The sequence below is a fragment of the Pagrus major genome, chromosome 1, assembly GCF_040436345.1.
Source record: "Pagrus major chromosome 1, Pma_NU_1.0".
Taxonomy (NCBI): domain Eukaryota; kingdom Metazoa; phylum Chordata; class Actinopteri; order Spariformes; family Sparidae; genus Pagrus; species Pagrus major.
The window spans coordinates 16,692,628-16,701,915 of NC_133215.1; positions in this window are offsets into that span (position 1 = coordinate 16,692,628).

Genomic DNA, 9,288 nt, shown 5'->3' on the forward strand with positions numbered 1-9,288 from the left:
TCACCTGAGAAGCTGCTGGCACGGCTCTCATCTAGATAAAATCTCGCACCAGGGTACTGTGGTATCTGAGAAGACTCCACAGTGCTGTTTCTATTTTTGAGCAGAAAAAAGTCCAGTTCACATTCAAAATCAGGTATGTATGAGAGAGTCCAGTGGGTTACTCCATGTTTGTGGCTTTTCATTGATTTAAACTCTGTTATGACACGTGGACCATGTTTTTTTTATGATGGGTTTTTGTTTGTCACAATTCAGCTCCTTTTGCTTCTTCGTTATCTGTACAAAACCAAAAATAAAAAAGAAACTGGGTAAAGGAGCAGAAGTTCAACTTTCTTCGCTGCCTCTTGACAGGTTAATAACATTTGCCATACTTGTACACTCAAACAGAGAAAACATAGCATGCAATTGAACTGTTTCTTTTGGACAAAGTGGCATCATTTCAGTCAAGCCTGTCAGCCAAAGGGCATGGGAGTGTCCTCTCCTTATACCTCCGTCATTTTCATGTGTTAGTGGCTTTAGCTTTTTTTTCCTTTCGTGTCAGCATTTTCAAGTTGACCAAGAAGAAATTTGACGTTAAGCTGGTATCAGTATGAATTTCCAGTGATGCTGGTGTTATCATGACCTTGGAATAGAAGTGTTTTGTCTCACTCAATAGCAGTACCCTAGGGTGCATATTAAAACTTTAGACTTTAGACTTTAGACTTTTATTCATCCCACATCGGAGAAATTCACTTGTGACAGTAGCAGGTAGACAGACATACAATAAGTACAAGGGACATTAAACAAGTAAGTAAGTAAGTAAGAAAAAGCCACTTTTAAGATTTACCGTAGTTTTGTTTTCGGGTCAAAATCATTTTCTTTTGAACAACTCACGTTAGCAGTAGCAGTAGCCGTCCTGCCAGTCGAGATGCGTCGATCCCCGAGTGCGGCGTAACATGGAGGAGAAAGCTACGTGTCCATGTTACGCCGGGGATCGGGGATCGACGCATCTCGACTGGCAGGACGGTGGCGAGCGGAGCAAGCGGCTGCTAAAGTGAGTTGTTCAAAAACCTTCTTTTTAGTAAACTCTGTGTACACAAACAATATTCTCAATGCTCGTATTTATGTGTAGAGACCCTGGTGATACTACGAGCAAAGTTTCATTTTGTGTCGAGTCTTCTTAGTGTTTTAAAAATAGCGATTTTGATGCTACCATACAGCTGCCCCTAGCACGCAATTGAAAATGATTTTGACCCGAAAACAAAAATCTTGAATGCATATGCATATGTCCCTGCCTTCAACAACAAAAACAATCAAAATGCTGTACAATAATCATAAACAATAATCAAAAACTTGAGCACACAACTGTAGTGCAATCTGAGATTTTTTCAGAAAAGCATTAAAATGCAATGTTGCCAGAGGGGCATCACACAGCCAACAAGACACCAGAGACGACCTAACAGGAGAGCATAAATCAACATTTCAAACGACTGTCTGCTGAGCAGTGCCTGACAACACTGTTTTTTCTCCTTTCCTTAAAAACAACACAACAAGACCGTGGGGGCTCATTTTAAATGCTTATGGCTGTCAGTTGTTAAGCTTTTGCTGTTCTGGCCTTTTTGCTTCACTACCTCTCCCGCATTATTCTAGCTGGCAGATTTATGTTACATGGCTGGTTTCCAATAAACAGATGGTGTTCCACCTGTGCATCTCTGTCCAGGACCGAGTCTGCTCACCAGAGGAAAGATACCTCGCACATAGCAGTGTGTGTGTTTGTGTGCGTGTATTATGGCAGATGGTGATGATCTTTGATTTAGCACGCACTCACCTGTTGCATCTGTCAGTGGTAAAGAAGTACACAATAATGTTTTTGGGTAACCTCAGTCATGTAAATGCTACTGAATTCATTTAGTGTCCTATAAGTTGAACAATCATTTTACAAAGGCTCTAATTTTGCCGCACACACAAACATCGTGTTTCTATCATTTTTAGGGACATTACATAGACTGACTTACCCAAACCATAACCACTACTTGCCTGAACCTAACTTTAACCTTGAACCAGGTCTGCTCACTAAAATATATTGATTTACATAATCAGAACTTGCGTACGTCCCCATAAGAAAGGATGGTCCCCACAACGTGAGTAATACATGACCACACACACACAAACTCAGAAACTGATAGCTGCCATTGAATGTGCTGGACTGCTACCACCAACTGTATGATTAAATATCCTCTCTCCCACCTGAGCCACAGCTGCCCCATGTGTCTGTTACCAATAAGCTTTCTTTCAAGTCAAGCCACACTCAGTGGACCATCTAAGAGGGGCGGACTGACACCAGGTACTCACTTCACAGAGTTTAATACATCCTCTGTCTGATCAACAATAGGAGGCCTGAAAATTTGGTCCAAACACAAGAGGCCTTCAGGAGAAACGCTTTGGTTCTTTTGGATGTGTCTCATTAATCTACTGCAATGTCTTGTACTAGAACTGCTTTGTCTCTGCAGCCACATGCAGCGACCACATTTGGAGAAGGCTTACCTATTTACCTCCTAAGGTTTGATAGTTTGACATGAATATAACAGTAGAGGATATGAAGATAAAAAATGTCCAATGTTAAGTTTGTGTTCTTTAGTAGTGAAGCTCTTTGTATACGCAGTATGAACATAAATAAAATGATTATAATGTGTGTGTACAAGTTTGTTCTTGTGCATCATATCATAGCATCTGTATTTACAGAGCACTTATCAGATGAAAGTGATTAAATATACATGAAGAGCAAAATCTAAATCTAAAATAATAGACAATTTACAACAAGTTAAAACCAATAGATTACGGAAATGATTAAATAAGCAGGCAAATTAAATAAGATCAGGATATACTTTCCAGGTAGGTTATTCCAGAGCCTCTGGGCCCTGATAAGGATAAGAATCATACTCAAGTAATGAATAAATAGATCTTCAGTTAAGGGATGCTAATTCACAGTTGCTTCACAGATCAACTAATAGGCAACCAAATTAGCTTGACACCATTAACATCGAACTTTGTATCAGACCCAAATATTTGGTCAGTCTCTCTGCAAGCAGAACAGAACCTCTTCTCTTAGAAATATGAAGCTACTTTTTAACTGGTATAGACTGGTTAGATGGTTATCTAACTGGTTAGATGAAAACATTTCCATATTAAACATAAATACAAACAAACATTAATGTGATTGAAATCCGGCTCACTTGATGCATATTAATGAAGATATTGGAGACATTTGTGCTGTATGCATTTGTTAAGGTATATTGTTGTTGTTGAGAGACTACAGGTGGATAGGACATTTTTTAATGAATAAATATCACCATTAACACTCTCTCGTCAATGAGTGACATACATATTTTTATATTTATAAAGTTTTATGATTTTTTTTTGTTTAAATATGCAAAAGAGGCATTATCTAAATGAATGGTGTATGTAAATGCTACATGAGATGACTGATACAACATTCATTTTGAAAAATGGCCTATTAATAAATGTATTGCAAAAAATATTTTAGGCAAAACACGTTGTACTTTGCCAACATTTATGCTGGCAACTGGGCTGGGATACCACTAAGGCCTGATTCCTTTTTTGCATGTTTCCTTGTTAAATCATCAGAGTGATTCCAAATCAACCAACTGAGCAGAACACACAGACTTGATGTTGTCATTATTTATTATTTTTGGGCATTCTTGAAGCCTGTGTTTCTCTGTGTCCCTAATATCGTGACATATTTACTCCCCCAGCTATTTTTGGTCTGAAAATGCACTGTGACTCTGAAGTCTCATTACTAATACTTAAAGCATATGACTGGGAATGATTCAGATTCTCCCCCGTGTGCGTGCTGGTGCTCTGGTTTATCTCAGGTCCAGTGCCATGGCCACTACAACTCCTAGACAAACAGAATAATCTCATATCATTCCAGTCCAAACTGACAATCATAATATGATTTGCATTCCTCAGCTGCCATGAAAACAGAGTCCTTATTTGACACTGTTTTCAAATATCATAATTCAAGAGGTCACAAAAATACTCTTATCCTTGAATAGCTCACCTTCATTTACAATGTATTAACAATTTTATTAAATCAATCAAAGTACCAACTGTCCTAAAAATTAAAACAAAAACTACAAAAGTTTAAATCAGATTTTGAATTGGGTTTACAGGTTTTATGTGTCCCAATCTATACAGTGTCAAAGCCAGAGAGGACAGCATTCTTACAGTAAAAGGTGGCTATGCTTTTTTTTTGTAATGGCATTAATTAACATTGGCAAAGTGTAATAAATGCTTCAGCTTTCACACTGTTAAAGCAGTGGAGTCAACAAGTTTCCCCTGTCTGATAAGAGTGCTCTACAAGGCAGTCATACAGTGAAAATCAACACTTTTGAACGCAAAGAGGCTGAGAGGCATTTGATGCTGCTGGGTTACAGGAAGGGAAAAGAACAGATCCTTGTTTGACTTTGAAGCAAAGTGGCTTCAGTTTACAGCAAAAGGTGCTTTATTATGAGTTATCAGGACGCCCAGAGAATTTACATGGTCAGTTGTCACCTTGACAATACAATGCGGCAAACCAAGAACCAGTGTGAGAAACTTCTGACCGTTTGACCTTTTCAAACATTCGAGGCTTTGAACGATCATGTATGAAGTGATATCAAAGCACGGCATGACTTGTGGCCGACTGAATCCCAGCGCTCTGCTGAGGACTGATAAGATGGCACACAGTCAAAGTCTTGTGCAGATTACCATATTGAGAGTCTGGGGGGAGAGAGAGAGAACAGAAAAGAAAGAATGTGTTGTGTGTGTGTGTGTGTGTGTGTGTGTGTGTGTGTGTGTGTGTGTGTATGTGTGTGTGTGTGATGTGCAAATGTGCAAATATCTGGGTTAGCACCATAACAAATGGGACCCAAAATATGAGTAGGCAACAGAATGCCCCTCCTTCTCTTACTCTTAACACATTTATGACAGGCTTCTTGACAAATGACTAAGGATGAAATGTCTTATTCAGGAAGATATGCAGGACGGCTGAGAATTTTTTTTTTTCTATTGTACATAAATACAGAACATGATGACAGAAAATACCACACATTTTGGTAGAAAAAGATTTTTTTGACGGGATCGCAAGCAACTGAGGATAACAGAAAAATGTAAGTTTGTCAAGTGGTGGGACTGCACTATGCACTGCAGCAGGACGTCACAGAATACATGAGACAGCCTTGTGTTGATATACCAAAAGCTAATTTGTAACATACTCTGAGTAACCAAACGCTACAATACATCAGCATTTCAAAACTGTGTGTAAGTCAGTCAATCTGAGGTACTCTGGTCGGCTGACGAGCCGCACTAAAAAGGGAACAAAGATCAAAGAGCCCCAGTGTGCAGTCTCCTGTAATGTCCCAATCAATTCTTTGCAATCAATGACCACCCGCAGTGCTTTAGAAATCAGCAGACACTTGATGTCCTCCCTGGTGATGCTCTACACAACATGAGTAGCAGCAGACTGCACATTATGCATGTTATAGAGGCTTTTTGCCTTTATTTGGGTCTTCAGAAAGTGACACAAGTAATCAATTGGATTGTCAAGAGCATTCCACTGTTTGGCCCAAAAAAGTGGGTGTGACTTTATATAAAAGGGGATATGGATCCTACATAATTAACCCAATATGCATGTTAACACCCTCAAACACTGCTAAAGCAGACAATCTGAATTTAAACAACTATATTAAAATTACAATGTCAAACTATGTGAAAATGTGAAAGGTTTCAATTGTAGTGAAGCTAAGTCTGCAGCCAACAACTTTGTCATATCAACTCAAAAGGTGACGACTTATATCAGTGTTGTTCACGGCTTGTTTCCTCGGCCCCATAGTACCCAAAAAATCTGTTATTGCAAGGTAAATCAGTAGCTATTAATAAATCAGTAAGGCTTAGATCCTCGAATAAAGACAAACCATTGGCGACCTCTTCCTCATACATAACACATCCGAATCATCTATGTTTCTGGAAGGCTCAGGCTCCATGCCATCATAGCCGGTCTCCTGTATGATGCTGTGGGCTCTGCATGACTGCAGTGTCAGCCCTCTCCTCTCATAAGGAGGAGCAGGTGGGCAGGATGAAGATGTCGCTTTTCTTATGAATCCAATAATGAGGATGTGCTCTGACAGCTAAGCAGAGTCACCGTGACTAGAAACAGGAGTGCAGCCACAGGACTGTCTCCATATTAGACCTCGGTTGCTAATATATCATGTGTGCTTTTAGGCAAACTAGAGCAGTGGATGGTTTGATGGATGATCTTTCTGTCCATTGCTCCAGAGTGAAATCAGCATTGGGATTTAATACAGATACAGTCCTTAACGAATAAATCTGAATGATGTTCTGACTCTTCTAATCTAACATCTAATCTAATGCCACCAACAGGTAAAGGTGGGTGAATAAAATGTCTAATAATGTCTGGACCCTCTGTTACTGTATATATATTTTTGTTTAGTTGTGTGCTTACATTATCCCAAATGTTTCCAACAATATTTTAACCTAGAGAAATATCCAGTTGACTACATGAAATATGAATGAAACTTTAGAGGTGCACTATGTAAGAATAGGCCACCTGTCAAATTCATACTCAAACCAAATAGAGGGCAGCATATCAACAGAGTAACCGCTAACTACTGGTAGCTGTAGTTGCTCTTAGCGCAGTTAGCTGTGCAGCTAGCAGTCTGGACCGGGAGCTCAAGTTTTGGTGTTTACACTGTTAGTATAGGAGCTTTGGACTGGGACAGGCTGAGGCTATCTGTTCTTTTTTCACATTCTGTTGATAATTTTCACAAGTTTTTAAAATATTTTCAATTAAAATTCTTACATTTTGCACCTTTAATATAATACCTGCTCCGTTCACTTTCCTGCCTGAGCTATGCCAGGTAGATTTTCATCGGCATAGATGGTTGTTGAACAGTGAAGACAACAACTCCCATGATCCCATTCTACTTCAAAATGTCATCAAACTACAGTTGTAGTTTTCATTGCTTGATTAAGAGATCCCCAGCAGCAGAAATTACGCACTGTGTATTTAATGCTTATTAACTGTAAAGTATGCTCCAGTGACTGTTGCCATTCAATTCAAAGCTCAGCTGAGTATAAAGCTGACAAAATGCTGGAAGAATAGTGCCCCAATGTTTGACTTACATGCAGTACACCATACTACATATAATCACAGTTTTTTTGCTATAACCATGATCCTCTCACTACCCTTAACCCTACCAGAATTTACATGCGCAGGTGTTGCAGAAAGCAAGAATGAAAGAAAGAAAGAAGAAGAAATTGGCATTGAACATCATCTGGAGATTTGTGGATTACTTACTGTACATTCTCAGGCCAAATTTAACTTTTTGCTGCACTCATTTTTAAGGTCTATGAATAGTCAAGTCTCCATTTTTCATTCATCCTGCGTGTCTTTTTTTCTGGTGTGTAGCCAGAATTAGAGCATTGTGGGGTGAGGCAGAGACTCTAATGGTTTTTGGACTGCACAGACACACCAGCAAGGCTATAAACGTTTAGCCTTATTTTAAACCCTAAAACTAATTAGAAAACACAGATGGAGGCCAACAAAGTGCAAAGAGGAGGCAGTTGATATCCTTTAACTTTCCTCTGCACTCAGTTGTAATCATGGACCGGTGGGAGCTTTCTGGAGCTTGACTGTTTTGTGCAAATATGAAAACTAGTTAAGTTTTACTTCAAGCAAAACACCTCAGGCTATCATCAATACTGCTTTTTACTGCAGCTACTGATTTTAAAGGTAGAATATTTTGCAGTGTTATTCTTATTTTACTGTTTGGGATCAAAACAACCCTGCTCTTGGGTGTTTTTTTGCCCACTGACTCTGGATAAAATGTGATGTCAGTGCTATATCGATCCCACACTTCAGTCTTCTGTAAATCTGGAATTTTATTCACTTCTTTGATACAGTAATCAGTGATCAACATGTCTGCTGGAATATCTGATTATTTTTTCATCATTACATGTTTAAATTCACCCCATATATAAAACGATTGAGCGGTATGTCACAACACTGTGGTGGTTACATCCTGGGCTGATGTTTTCCCATGCAGGCCTAGTTTGTCCGCTCTGTGACCCTGCCTCTTGACCTTTCCTCTCCTTCGGGCTCCCTGGTGGTTTGTGCAGGCCTGTCCTTCTACTTAAGTTATGCACATAAGGCCTGGGGATGGCAGCTGTGGTGTCACTGGGAAACTTCACAGCTTTGCCAGAAGGCACTCCAGTGGTCAGTTCTGGCTCGTTGGTGCCCCTTGGGTGTTTAGATAATCTCACTGATGCTGCTTTGTCTTGTCTTTGCACGTAATGGAGAGGTAGCTTCAGGTATAGCTTCTATGGAGTTACACAACCCAGTTATCAGAATGAATGCTGGCAATGCATGTTTTTGCAAACTATGGATATGTTAAAATGTTTCATTTCTTTATGTTGTAACTTTACTTTTCCGTAGGTTCAATTTTATCCTGTGACAACACTGTGCTTATGGTCTGGTTAGGTTTTAGGCGCAAAAACCACTTGGTTGGGATAAGGTCATGTTTTGGCTTAAAATACCCGTTTTGGTTGCCACAAACAGGGCTGGAGATGTCCTGGGTGCTAGGAGTGAATCAAAAAGAGACGCAACACAGACAAAGGCAGGAACGACAAGAAAGACCAAAAAGTGAGCTCTAATGATAAGCTGATGTCTAAAATCCAAGCAACAAAAGGCAGGCAAAGGAAAGTGCAAAGAAAAGAAACTGAGGACGAACCATAAGACATGGAGAACAAAGACAGGACTCAGAGGACACTGGCACAGGGACACAGACAAATCTACAAAGTGTAAAGGGGAAAACACAGACTTTCCTACACAGAAATGATTAACTAATGGAACACAGGTAAGCAGGAAAAAGGGTGTGAAAACAGACAAAGGCAGGAAGTGGAAAGTAAAAACATGACACATGAAGACATGAGCTACAAAATATGAACAAACCAAAAATCCAAGCCATGGCACCAAGGGTTGTTTACCCAATCTGATTACCACAAACATGTCTCGAGGTCTCCTAAAAAATATCCACACAAAATTTCACACTTACAAATGTTGAAACACAGTCCTTAACTGTGGTCGCTGGCTTGGCAGCCTTCTTGTCGGCAGCCGCCATCCTCTGCATTATGGATTCAGGCCATAAACAGGTCATGTGAATGTGATATGACACATTTTGAGAAATTTCGGTATGACACGTACAAATGTGAACATAAACATTGAATGCCAAA